The 15,072-nt window shown below is 42.2% G+C and overlaps 1 protein-coding gene across 2 annotated transcripts in view; it reads left to right on the top strand.

The window, feature by feature from the left end:
* Positions 1-15,072, top strand: part of LOC149204107 (glutaredoxin-like) — a 167,320-nt gene that overhangs the window by 95,949 nt on the left and 56,299 nt on the right. The gene's annotated exons all lie outside the window — the stretch shown is intronic.

Consider the following 15,072-nt stretch of genomic DNA (forward strand, 5'->3'; position numbering starts at 1 on the left):
TTACGGGGAGTTGCCCCTCCCCTTTATACTTGTTGCAATTGTTGTTGTTCTTGGTATAATTGCATGATGATAATGAATGAGTATGGGCTTCATTAAGTATAAAGGATAATTGCATTTTACTTAGTTGTGAAACACAAGCTAAGTATGTTAATGTGAAAGTAGGCGTAGTCCACGAATGTTAGTATTGGTGAAAAGAAAGCGTTCAGTGGTGCCGCACCTTGCTACAAGCGGTTGAAAGACTACCGCAGGTGTAGGGGCGTGACAGGTGGTATCAGAGCTCGAACAGGTTCGGGTGTTGGATGGTGGAGACTAGATCGCAAAGGAAGAAGAAGTTGTTAGAGATGGCAGCCGGGTCTCAAGTTGGGTCTAGCCATGAAGCTGAGACTTTATCACTTATGGAAAGGATACTGCAGAGGATGGAAGCCATGGAGTCTTCCTGGGATACGAGGGAGGACTTGCTCACTAAGGAGCGAGAGGCCAGCTCGAAGCTAAGGGAAGAACTTGATGAGCTCCGAACGCAGCATGAGTACATTGATCTTATGTGTACACAACTCGAGATAAGGGTCAAAGAGGTCGAAGAAGCAAGGGATCAGGGTCTTGCAGAGATCGTGAACTTGAAGGGATCTCTTGACAGGGTAAACAAATCTCTTGATGAAGCCAAGGATGAGATCGCGGTGTTGAAGAAGGCTGTGAGGCATAACTCAGGTGGAGGAGTGCCTCATGTGAAGGTCAAGGAACCGGAATCTTATGATGGCACAAGGAATGCAAAGACTCTTGGCAACTTTCTATGGGATATGGAGCAGTACTTGGAACGGTTGAGTCTACCTGATGGTGAGACACAAGTCAAGGTGGCTGCTTAGTTCTTAACAAAGGATGCTAAGATGTGGTGGCGAAGGAGGGTGGATCAGATTGTCAATGGCAGTGCTGATGACATCACTTCGTGGGATGATATGAAGAAGGCTTTGCAGACCCATTTCAGTCCTCAGGATGAAACGTGGGAAGCAAGGACGAAGATTAAGTACATAAAGCAAACCGGAAGCCTACAAGCATACCAGCGAGAGTTTGCAAGTGCAGCTCTGGAACTTCCCAACATGGCGGAGAGGGACAAGGTGTTCAACTTCATTATTGGGTTGAAGCCTTGGGCACGCAATGAGGTGAAGAGGCAGAAGATTAGGACACTTGAGGAGGCTTTTGCTGCGGTTGATAGGTTGGTGGATCATTATGATGAGACTTCTGATGAGAAGAAGAAGTCCGACAAGCCGAAAGAAAAGAAGAAGGATGATGCTTCAAAATCGGATGATGGTTCGAAGACGAAGAAACCTTTGAAGTGTTGGATATGTGCAGGACCACACATGGTGAAGAATTGTCCCTCTAAACCGAAGGTGGCTGCTATTGCACAGTCTGATGGAAAGAATGAAGATGCTTCTGTGGGGATGATGCAGATACTTGGTGCTTCTGCTACTACGGAAGTGGCCTCTAGAAGGGATCCTGAAAGGAACAAGTTGGAGTATGTTCGAATGAAGGTTGGAGGTGCTGATGTGCTCACTATGGTGGATAGTGGGGCTTCTCACAACTTCATGGGCGAAGATACTGCGAGAAGAATTGGGCTGAAATTTGTACCGGCAAAGGCACAAATGAAGACAGTGAATTCTCCTCCTATTGAGATTCTTGGTATAGCTGAGAGGGTGGACACTACACTTGGTGAATGGACCAGGAAGGTGGACTTCACTATAGTGCGGATTGATGACTATGAAGCTATATTGGGGATGGAGTTCATGAAACAATTTGATGCTATGATCGTTCCACATTTGAAGAAGCTCTACATTTATGATGGAAGGGAAGATGTACCCATTGGTGTGACAAGGCTTGATTGTAAATTGGGAGTGATGCAAATGGAGGATAAGGAGAAGGTGAACAAGCGGTTGTCTAGTGTTGAGACAAAGCTTGTGGAGCAGTCATTGGTCATCAAGACACTTTCAAATAGCATCTTGGATTTGACAAGAAGGCTAGAGTTGGTGGAGGATGATGATGATGATGATGATGATGAGCTATATGTGAGGCCGGATGTCCAGAAGGAAGACCGGGTTGCTTATCTACAAAGGATGGAGATTGAGGATCCTGATAGGTGGATCAAATTGATTAGTGAGGGAGAGCCTTCAGACTCTACTCCCTCTACATCTTCTTAGATAGATGGAGAAGATGGGGCTCATTGTTAGCTGCTCATGGCAGTGAGTCCTTAAACATGTTTGAGTAGGTATGATTGATGGTGCAGGGATGGCTTGGCATCAAGCATCATGACATGTTGCAGATGAGATGGATGGAGTTTCCATGGAGCTGAGCATGGATTATGGAGATGGATTCTTGAGGAGTCAAGGATGTGACAGATGTTTGAGGAACAGCTGAAGATGACATGAGGATGTTCACTCTCATGAAATGAGCATGATGGTTGGATTAGCTACCCAACTAGTTCAGACATGAGGTCTGGAAGTGTGCAGAGATATGTTGGCATCGTGCTGGAGTATCATGGCAGAGGTTCACATGGAGACACATGATGAGGTTGACACGAGATGTTGCAGTGGAGATTGTGGCAGAGGGGTCGATGATCATGGATCGAGATGATATCTGATGGAGAGCATACCGTGAGGTGCATACCTTGGTATGGTGAGCTTGGTGGCAGTTGATCACTAAGTCTAGGCATGATGGAGATGAGGCTCTACATATGTTGCAAGGATGTTTGCTTTGTGTGGAGGAGTCAACATCATGGATGATGATGATCTTGGTGGATGACTACCGGGATGGTATGTTGTCGAGGACGACAACGATTTCAGGTGGAGGAGGATGTAAGGCCTTCGGGAGATTAGTGCGATGGGCACCGGCGAGTCATGCACGCGGGCGGGCGCGCGGACGAGCGCACGGGCGCGCGGACAAAATGTGCGACGGGGCGCGGACAAAATGTGCGACGGAATGCGACGTTATATGCGACGATATGCAAACACTTATGCGACTAAGTGTTGAAGTGTGCTACATATATATGCGATGGAAAGAAGTGTACAAGCCGACTTGTACATAAGGCTTATGGGCGCATGGATGGTGGTTTTGGGGGTCGGCCAAGGGGCTGCACACCCCTTGTAAACCCACGCAAGTTTGTGTATAAGTATGGGAGCTTTGAGAGCTCATTCAAACAATCAACTTCACATCTCTTCTACGCATAAGATCAAGAGACAAGTGAATAGTGCGCAGAAATAAGAGGGGCTGCGCATATCTCATGCGCTCCTCTTGAGGGTGCACTTGAAGGTGTTCTTGAGGTGATCTTGAGTCGGTTGAAGAGTGGGAAAGGTGTGCCCGAGGTGCGGTGGATGTGCAGATTTGTGCAGGACTTAGTGAAGAGGATTTAAGTGGCTCGGGTGAGCACTTCTCTTTGTGCAAGGGTGCACATGTATTGTAAAAGGCAGGGTTGCCTCTCTGTTGTAATATTTGGCTAAGTGTAGACTTGGTTTGGCAAGGCACACTTGTACATTGTAAAACTGATATTCTTAATATATCGTCAGGCAGACTCACATTACGGGGAGTTGCCCCTCCCCTTTATACTTGTTGCAATTGTTGTTGTTCTTGGTATAATTGCATGATGATAATGAATGAGTATGGGCTTCATTAAGTATAAAGGATAATTGCATTTTACTTAGTTGCGAAACACAAGCTAAGTATGTTAATGTGAAAGTAGGCGTAGTCCACGAATGTTAGTATTGGTGAAAAGAAAGCGTTCAGTGGTACCGCACCTTGCTACAAGCGGTTGAAAGACTACCGCAGGTGTAGGGGCGTGACACCTTGGGTCAGGCTTGGAACAATGCCCCGAAGGTTGATGTCGCTGAAAAGAAACGTAAAAGCATAATTGGCCACATTCAACAGGGAAATGTACCACAAGATGCAAAAGATGGTCGAGACAAACATATTAAGCACATGGGCAAAAGCAAATGCATGAGCTCTACCCCATTCCCATGGCCATCACCCTGGTTCTTATAGGCCCTAGATGAGCCTCCTTTATCATTTAGAAACCCATGATTATCCCAACCCCTGGTGGGCAATGAACTGCCCTACCTTAAAGGGGGTATCCACTGTTATACCTTACACATCATACTCTTATCCTTTGAGCCCTGAGCAGTTAATCAAAGAAAAATCATAAAAGGCAAAAGGCATAAATGAATGGTGGAAAAATCAAGGTCGGGGCACCTCATGCACCATGATTGCTTCCTCCTATACATTATATACCCAAGTGTGGGCTTCCCTTTACTAGCTACCCTTGTACCTCAACGTGTGGCCCAGGGTTGCCCCTCTCATTCCCTACTCTATTCATCTCTTTATCACATGCCACCACCATTTGAAGGATGTACCTTGGATATACTGCCCCCTTTAAAGGCAAAAACCACCTAATAGGGTGCTTGGTTAAACTCCTTTGGAGCTTGGGGACATTATCACATGCCAAAGCCCACTATGGAAGGGCATGCCATTATGAAGTGCCCACCTGTTTTCCATGGTTTGTAAGCTCTTTAACTTGATTTCCTTAAATTACTTGTTGTACTAGAAGGCTAGGGGACACATTGGATCTTATGCAAGATTGCAAATGGTTTCCATTTTGGGTTTGGTCTCCCTATGCGGGGTCCTAACCCTCCAGAGGGTTATATTGGCACATGTAGGGTGTGTGTAGAGAGCCATGGGCCTCCACAGTAGTAGACAACACTCCATGGATCCCCAAAGATGTTCAGAGATTGCTCGCGATTCACCTATTGGACGAGGAAGATGCACTTGGTTCACCATGCCCAGCTGGCCCCATAGTTGTACCATGCACTTGGCAGATGACCCAAGACTTGTATGTTGATGTGGCATCACTTACACCATCATCTGAGCCCTTACAAACGGTCTACAGGCATCTTTGATCTACTTGGATATCCATGAGGTTACTTGTTTGCCCCACACCCATTGGGAGCACCACAGTTTATTATTTGGAGAACAGGGGGCCAACCCCTTGTCCACTACTTTTGGGAGACCTATTCATCATCATGGTACCTATAGAATTCATCAAGGCTCTTATAAGGCCCAAAAACTTGTACTATTGATCATCCGACCTCTTAAGAGGCTTATCATTTTGTTTATGAGCTAGTTTGGTGAGTTTGTCACCAAAAGTTAGTTATTTTGCACGTTATTTTATTATAGGGGCTAATGTAGGCTTAATTAGCTAAATCGTACTCATTAGAAGTGTATAAATACAAGTGATGTGAATTCATTTTAGCATCATCACTTGGATTGGACTTGTATCTCTTTAGAAATTTTCACTATCTTTCTTGGAGGACGAATTTTTGAAGCATGGAATGAATTTTAATGTTTGATCCTTTTCTCTTGTCTTGGAGCTTATTGATTAGCAAAGTTTTGATGGTTGGATATACTATTAATACATGTAAGTGCAATTTAATGCTATTCGTTCTTTCCATTTTGTCACATACATTGTTGTTGGGATTTCGCTATACTAGGGCTAATTTACTGCATCCATTTATGCAAAGTTGTGGAAATTTTGTTTATAGATTGTGATGCTTCATGTATGAGCCATGTATTGTGAATGAATGTTCCTAGAGATGCTTCATAATTGATTTTCATCTTGATAAGCCATCTATTTTGCAAAACAAAGTCTAAAGATCTTGAAGCTATTTTTGTTGTTGCCCTAATGATAAGCGACGTTGTCTTCGAGGCCTCCTTGACATACAAATCCAAAGTCCATAGTCATAATTCTACTTGACTCCAATCTCCCCAAAAGGATTAGGCACTGGTCCTCCATAGGTGATCACCTCAAAGCTTATTTCTTTCACCTTCCCCTTTTTTCTAGGCCTAGCCTACATAGGTCACCTAGGGCATCAATTATCTCACAATATAGCCATCCAAACACTTCAATTTTTGGTCCACAACTGCGCTGGTGTGTCCTCAAGAAGCCCTCCAAATTTCATGAGATTCCAATGATGGGATCTTGAGATATCGCAAGCCCTAGCTTGAAGAACGATTCTTGCCCCTGGTTTCCTTAGGCTAGAAACCTCACTGGGATCATTGCATTATCTTTCATTGAAAATTCCTTCCTTGATCCCCTTCTCCCCCCTGATTAGGTCAAGTATATCATTGGTTGCTAAACCCTACCCCCTTGACCTAACCTGGGTCCACTTGGTCCTGTGTGGTCCCACAACTTATTGAAGTCAATTTCACAAAGACCACTTGGAAGCCAAGTTTCCACAAGGATTTTAGGAGCTAAGAATCTTCTTGACAAGTCATATATTCAAACCCTAGTTCTTAGAATTCCCCTAAGCCCTTCCTAGAGAGCCTTTCATCTTGCTTTCAAGGCAAGCAAGCCATATATTTGAGCCTCTCTTGTGAATAGGCTTTTAGGATCACCTCTCATCCTATCATTGATCCATTCAATTTTGTGATCCTTATTATAATGGGTCTCCTCTCATCGGTGAAAGGCCATAAAGAGTAGGGAGCTTTAACCAAGGTGACAGTGGGCTATTGCTCCATTATTTCCCTTGACCTAGTGGTAGCCCTTCAAGGATCCCCTTTTAGGACCCCTGCTAGTTTGAGCGGTAACAGGGCTAATATCACCTTGGAGCCGTATGTTTTCATTTTCTTTTATGAAGGGAACAAATGTATTGTTTGGCTCAATTTATTTCCTCGTCAAATTGCATAAAGTATTTAAAGGGAGAAGCCGACTTTTATTTGATGAAAGCCACATCATTATTAAGAGGATCTGTGAGATATTATCTTTGAAGGCCATAAATATTACGAGGACGAACCTTTGGGCAAAGAATTACTATGTTGCAAGCCGATTTAATTTTCGAGCCTAACCAATCGGCAAGATCGAGGGCATCCTTGTAAAGGTTGAAGCCAAAATCAGTATAATTTCCAAGACCCGTGAACATCATTTTGGGAGCATAATAATTCTGGTCAAGTTATTATCCTTCAACAAAGCAAATGCTTGAGCCAAGGAGGAATTTCTGAAAAGGGTTGAGAAAGGTGGAGCACAAGGATTGAAGAGCCATTTGCTTGTAATTTGTCCCAGAATTAAAGACTTATTGGGACGCAATACCGTGTTTAGCAAACCTGTCACTTCAATACTGTAGCAGTTTGTTTCTCTTGGTTTCTTAAGGGATCGAGTCCATCACTGGCTGTCTGAGATCGAAGTTCCGCTTAGAAGACACATTATTTGTGCCTGTAGCGGGGGTATTTCAAGTCAAGTTCTTTGCTAGAGCTTGCTCCAGTGGCACTGTAATCTCATCATTTGCTAGCTGAGCGCATTGTCTCTCTACAGGAGGCCAATATTACCTGTTGGCTGGGATTTCATTACGTGGAGCGTGGGCACAATGGGAGTCTTGTTTCGGTGGGGACAACTCCATTATTTGTTGTAGCTTATTATTGAGCTGGAGACGAGTTCTAGTTGCCAGTGGGATGATTTGTTTGGTGCCAGTGGTCAGATTTCTGAGGTATTCAAGTAGCTTGAGTTCCTTTCCTTATGCTAGGCAGTCTCTTAGCTGGGCCGAGATTCTTTGAGAACAGTGGGAATGGAATCACTTGTTTGTTGCTGGAAGAGCCTCTTTCACTGGGTCGTATTTTTGCTACTAGAAGGACGAGTTGCGTCTGGTATCACTGTTTCAAATCACGTTGACAGTTGGGGGAAAACTAAGTATACTGTGGGGTGCAGAGGGTGGTTTCTGAATTAAACGTGCCTAGATTAGCTCCTGTGTTGATCACGAGTGCAGGAGAGACATATAAGAAGGTAGAACCCTCACTGTGCGTACTCATGCTGCTGTAACTTCATCTCTGGGTCTCCGTGCTATTATAGAGGCTAACCTCGAGCGATATTGTTGGAGTGCAAAAACTGATATCAAGGGGAAACGAGGGAAATCGATAGACTAAGCGTATTATCAGGTTCTTTCCTTCTATATCTTGTTGCCATTAATTATAAAAGAATTGTGTGCTTCCATAATCTTTTTTCCTTGTGATATCGCGGTCAAAAAAATTATATATAACAACTGTAAGCAATTTTCTGAGTAATGAATATATCACATTGACTCTTTAGAGGCTTCACTTAGACACTATTCCTCCACTGTGTATATCTTGTGAAGGGAGTTCGTTAAAAAACACCTACAACAGTGTTCACACAAACTGTTTGAAGAAAGGTCTCATCGAAAAACTTATCCAAACTCAGAAATTTTGAGACATAATTTTTGTCAAGACACTGATTGTATGGCTAAATTACAGTGTTGATGAAATGTATTGAAGTTGAAGTATGGGTTGTTGCCTAGTCATAGTAGGGGGTTTGTAGATAGAGCTAAGGGTAGAATCAACGTACAATTACTAGTGCAAATGATAGAGAGGAGAGTGTAATTTGATGCCCAAATTATACCCATAGCAGTGACAAAATATGTGTGAGCTAACAATATTTGTTGCAAGGGTTGAGCTGCTAACATGATTTCTCTGGAGACTTATAAACATGCCTTCTGTTGATATAAAATCATTGTAAGCTGAGTATCAGTCTTGTAGTTTTTTGAGACTACGTAGTTGTTGTTGAGTGCCTGTGAGTCATGAGTTGCCAAGAGCATTTGTCATTGGAGATTTACAGGAAGAATGGGTATTGAAATGACCCTAGAAGACCTCAAAAATGCCCTTAATAACTTAGAGAGAAGATGGGAGCAACATCAGTTTAAGACATTATTTAGTTCTTCGCTGGACCAAAGATCAAAAGAAGACAACAGACCTTTATCAAGAGGGGTCTATGCCATTCTTCAAAAAGAACTGCCAAAGGATCTATAGAAAGAGCTGGAGATTGGATGCAAAATCCTTGCACTTGGGACATATTTGAAACACATGAGGGTCATAGGGAAAGTCCTTTTCAAATTAGATGAACTGGATGCACTCCTTTCCGAAGTGAACTCGTTAGAAGGGAAGAAACTAATTTGGGCTCTAAAACCAACTATGCTTGCTCTCATACAACATAAGTTCTTGGAGAAACCTTGTGAAGGGGTTAGACTTCCAATTGCATCTTGTCTTAGTAACATTATGAGACTAACCACACGTATAACTCCTTACGATAATGATGTTACGAGGAGAGCCTTTAAGCTGGTGGTAGAAACCTTGCGAGACTTGGATAACTCCGTGGGTCCTACATTTGAGAAGAATCTTCAAGTTTTGGAAATTATGGCCATGACTAGGACTTATGAAATCATGTTTGATCTAGAGTGTGATGACTTGATCCTGCAAATGTTCCAATGCTTTTTTAGCATTAGGAGACATCATCCTGACTCAGTCAAAACACACATGCAATCCATCTTGTCATCATGTATGGGAGGTCGTGATGCCATTTGCTGGGAGTTGCAGTCTCGATTGTTGTCCATTTGGAGGAGAGAACAATTGGTCTCACCTGCTGCTTATGAGCTAGCCGAAAGGTTGGTTGAGCATAACATAAATCTTCTTAGGAGGTAGTTGACCAGGGAGGAGCAACTGAGAGTTGATGGGACATGCAATAGGAACGAGTTAAGGAGAAAGGGTCTTTGCTTCATCTGCAAGGAACCTTGGGGACTTGACCACTCATGCTTGAGTGACACAGAGGGGATGACAGAGGTAGATCAGGGGGAGATTCATTTTGACCTTCCAAATGAGGATTCTTCTAAAGAGCATCAACGGGCATGTGGGGATGATGGCAGCAACTGTGATATGCATAACTATCTGGTGGATAGGTTTGATGAGCAACAATCCCTGGGGCTGACCATTGATGAGGGGCACACCAATGTGTAGGCTGCCAGGAGGGAGGTAGTATTTGCATACATTGGTCATTAGGAGGCGTTGGGACCCGACAAGACAATTTTGTAGGTGACGAGTGGATCGATGGAGCATGGAGTTTCCGGTCAGATGAGGGAGGCTCTTTTGGAAATAATGGTGCATCCATCTTTGGGTTTATCGATTGACAAGGTGCAGGTAGGTGTAGTGGAAACTAGCAAAGCTGCAATATTTCTAGGCAACAACCCACTCCAGGAGTACATAGACACGACGTGCAGCATGGGTTTCCCACTTATAGGGAGAGAGGCAGGGATTCCTAGACATATTTGGTTGATGTGCAACACAATGGACTCATACCATATACAGGTGCACATGCATCTGATCCTTCCCACGGGATGGATTGGTGGGAGATCATGAGTTAGTATTCTGTTGGTGGCACGATATTCTTGGTTGGGAGCGTAGTGCAGCAAGTTCCCTTATACATGAGGAGTTTGACATGCTCTAGTTGGCGGTGGGAGGCAGGCCAACAACTTTCCAACACTTCAGGCTTGCATCTACATTGTGGGACTAACCTTAGCCTATGCCAAGGGTTGGATTGGAGAGAGGTAATGAGTTGGTACGCGGTTAATGGAGCAACATTCATAGTTGGAGCTATAGCACAACAAGAGCCATGGAGCATTGATGCTTGTTCTTGGTGGCATTGGGATGCAGGAGGATTTGTTGATGACAGGTTCAGTCAGAGATTGGTGTGCATCCGAGCATTGAGGGGTCTGTTCATGGTAAGTTGACACAGAGGCATAGCATCACCCAATGATTTGTATGGGATCTGGGCATTGGGTATCAGTTGCATTGGGTCACCAAACTGGTCCAAAGGTTTGGATTGCTTGAGGGAAAGCAATCTTGGGGCAGGAAGATTTGTGATGTTCTTTTTTCTGGTGTTCCTTATGGCATGGTTAGGATGGGCTTTCAAGGTTGGAGGCAGACAGGTCACAGGTGCAGGTTTACTTCATCAATGGGCCCAGGGGCTTTTGGAGATGTTTTATGGGGTCTGGAAAAGTTCACTTGCCATATTCCATCATCAAGATTGATTCCACACAACTTGCATCTCGTTCCATTGCATTTTGATAATTCGTGTAAAACGAGGTCACTATTGTGCATAACTTAATTAATTATGCTTAAAGTGGCATTCTGATGCAGGAGCATCCAACACCCTTACTCAAAAGGAGGAATCCAAAGCGAAGGAGGAGGACATGGACCAGGGAGCAAAACAGGGAAAAATCTGTTTTAAAACAGAGCTTAATTGATGGAAGTGATAAGTTTCTAGAAGACTTTATCTGCCACATATGTATGCATATAGCGAGCTTTAGGGCTTTTGTTAGAAGATTGATCGGATCCTTTCAGTGATCCGATCCAATGTATCTTAGAGATTGATGAACCTGCGTGTTCTATAAATATATGTAATAAGACAGATAGGGAAATACATAGTGATATAGGTAGAAATCGTGTAATAGAGAGTGATCACAATGTAGTCGAGAGGAGAACCTGTTACTAAGGCTGAAATGCCTTAGAATGTAATTATGCGTGTATAATGGAAAGTGTGTGTTTAAGTGTGCGCCTATGTGTTATGTAATTGTGCCTTTTCAATTCTGTGATGTATATGTGCATTAATGGCTTAATCTAGTGTTATAGAGTGTGTTGATTGACCATCGATCACTGTAGGATCAATGGCGATCCAACGATGTCAATTATATGAATGTCGTGTGTTTTTAGAATGTGGCAGAACTGTGGATTTTAACGAAAATCCATCAAAATCAATCGAGAACAGAGTTAAGGAGAAAGCGGCGTGGGTGCACAGGAACTGTTAGATCATATGGATCAACGGTCCAAATCAAGTCGCATGGGGCAGAAACTTTATAGCACATCGGCTAAAGTCCCTTGGCGATATCGGAATCGACCTTTTAAATATAGCGATAGCGATATGCGTTTTAATCGCAACCGTCGGATCAGAAGCGAGATCGACGGTCCCGATGGGATCGCTAATCGCATTTCGGGGAGGTCAAGGGCTTTAGAGCGGATAGCACAATGGAATGCCGATGGCCAATATGCGACTGCGCGAAGTACCAATCGGCGATCGGAGATCGGGCTGATCAGAGGACGGAGGAATAGCGCAAAGGATAGGCGGACCTGCCAATAGTTATGAATGTGGGTTTAAGGAATCTGAAGTCCGACTCATACGATTCGGCTATGTATTTCCCGTTGTTTCAATGTATTCTGATAGTTTGAAGACCGGGGTTTTCTAAAGGGAATTTCGATAGACTTGTGAACCCTGATAAGTGTTATGGTCCATGATTTTAAAGGCTTAAAGCCTTATGAACGCTTCCGATAGGCTTTGTGAGCCATAACCCACAGGCCTCAAGATCGATTTTTGTAAAGGAAAGGGATTTTGGTTAACCCCCAATTTTCTCTTTTACATCACATTCCGAGAGGAATACTTGACGGGACACTTTAGCGTAATAGCTCATTGGAACTGGAACGAGAAGATCTACAGGGTGGGATGGTTAGAAGTGATTTTCAGTGGCTCGAGGAGGCATGGTGGCCAATTTAACATTTTCCCACATTAAAAAGATATTTAATTGAAGTAAAAAGAGGGAAATGTGCTGAATGATTAAAATAATAATTAAATAGGAGGCTCTAGAGGGGCCATCAGATCTTTAAAAAGAGGAGGAAGAAGCCATCACAGGACATCTTGGATTTGATCTTTTTTCTTGTATAAGAGGTTTGAGAATCCGCTTCTCTACTTCATTTGTAGCCCTAGAACGGAAACCCTTGGGTGATTCAGTGAGATTGGACGAGTACCCATTTCCCCTTGGTGAATTCATCCAGAATTCACACGAGAGCTTAGAAATGCAGTTCATCTTAGTTTGGAGGGCCTGTATAGTGCAACAGATTATCTTGGAGGCTAGCTTCAAGTTTCACTATTCTCAGTTTATCTGCATGTTACCCTGTTTCGTATAATAATAAAGATGAGATTTTTTCCAATTTATTGTGTACTTGTTTGCTGCATGTTGATTGCTTATTTTACATGGCAATGTTTTGTTAAATTTATGAGGTTGTGAAGATTTTGTTTAAAAAGGCATTTAAGGAAAATACCCCTAATTTCCCCATTCGGGATATTACAGTGGTATCATAGCTGGTCTTCTTGCCAGCCTGAGGATTTTAATTTCGGATTGTTCGAGGGTTTATTTTGGAGGTGTCGAAAGAAAATTATTTCGGGAGAAAGCAAGAATGAATTCTTCTATTTGCTAGAGAAACTTGTCTTGGGCATTAGCTATTCTACAAAATCTTTGTTGCAAAATTCCAGAAATTTTTTTTGTGGGTTTGTCCTTTGTCTAATAATCGTTCTACAATCTGTGTGGACCAAATTAATTAAAAGGGTTTGATATCACCTTGGAGCCGTATGTTTTCATTTTTTTTATGAAGGGAACGAATGTATTTAAAGGGAGGAGACGACTCTTATTGGTGAAAGCCAAATCATTATTAAGAGGAGCTGTGAGATTTTATCTTTGGAGGCCATAAATATTACGACGACCAACCTTTGGGAAAAGAATTACTATGTTGCAAGTCGATTTAATTTTTGAGCCTAACCAATCTACAAGATCGAGGGCATCCTTGTAAAGGACGAAGCCAAAATTAGTATTATTTCCAAGGGCCGTGAACATCATTTTGGGAGAATAATAATTCTAGGTGTACCAAAGGTTTGAGAGGGCTAAGAAAGTCCTAGGTTGACCGCAACAAGCTACAAAAGGTACCGCTGGCCTATGGTGGCCATTCAAGGAAGGACAACAACTAAAAGGAAGCATTTTGTAGGGCAGTTGAGGGCTGAAAGAACTCAGCCTCAGCCCAGGAAAACATAGGTGTGTTTGTTCTTACATTTTTGGTATTGTATGGGGATTGTAAAGGGTCATTTTACCTGGTATGGGAGCCCTTGTATTTCTTGTTAAAGGAATATCAGTTTAGGGCATTAAATTATGTATATTGTGCATGATCTAATTGCTGGTGTGTTTTCCTCCAAGTTGTTTTTAAAGTTAGGTATTTCAGTGTGTTTATGTTTTCTGTTTTGTGAACTGCCAAAACATAGACCAAACCTGTGGTGCATGGAATTCTAACAGATTCGTGTACTTTGTTATGTTAAAAGGGAAATCTTAAGAAGGCAGTATTTAAATTATTTACAATGTAACAGAATTGTTAGTCAAAGTCATATACAAGATGATATCACACTGTAGTGTTATTTTTAGTCACAAAGAACACACACCATGCAAGCCACCATAACATCATTTTTAACCTCAAGGACAATATAACAATCCTAGAAGAAATTTTTCATCTATCATTCAACATGGAATCTATTCAATGGTTGTAATATATTCCACCTTGGAATCTACTAATTCTAAAAAAATATTTTGCAATGAAATAAATTCAACAAGAGTTATGGGAATCAAACCCTAACATAAATTACATACACGGTCTGCACAATACAACCATTTGGAGCCCACTTATATAAATGAGTTCATGTTAAATAACCCTAAAGAAATAATATAGTGCAGCATTAGATATTTTGTAGATCTGTCATCTCATCCTCAAGAAATCCCCTTCAAGATGACTACGATGTTGAAAACTATTCCAAGCTTAATAACATCTTTTCTTGGTGATAATTAGGAGAGAACTTTGATGTGATTTATGAAGGGCATAGTGAATGTTAATTGATATGTTGCTAAAGAGGCCTCATATACTTTTTCTCCTAATCATGCTCTTTTCATAAATTTAACCAAGGCTTCCACATGATCTGAAAGGGGGGATTGCGTGTTTCCCAAATTGATAATATTTTATGCAGCTCGAGTGTTTCCAATTTTAATAATTGAAATTGTTTGACAATTGACCGACTGCTTCAAATGACCATAACTTCCTCATTTAGTGCAGATATGGAAACCACTCATTTTGAATGGAATATGACCCTTACATGATGGATGCAGGAAAGAGAGTTAAAACATTTAAATAATGTTTCTTTTTGGTTAATTTAATAAAATGGATTTAGAAAAGACAATGCCACCCTAATTGAAAGCCAAATTGTTTCTTTATCTTTTGTCCAACGCACGTGCTCGAAGATGGCTTGTAACTTCGGTTTGCACCTTTAAGAGATCTTTTCCATGAGAAGAGGATTTTGTTTCCGCTTGAACATTTATTTTAAGAAATTATCATAGCTTCATTTTGCAA

Source organism: Pinus tabuliformis, chromosome 1_2, assembly GCF_031772625.1.
Source record: "Pinus tabuliformis cultivar Carrire ecotype Pingquan chromosome 1_2, CPIR1, whole genome shotgun sequence".
NCBI classification, from domain to species: Eukaryota; Viridiplantae; Streptophyta; class Pinopsida; order Pinales; family Pinaceae; genus Pinus; species Pinus tabuliformis.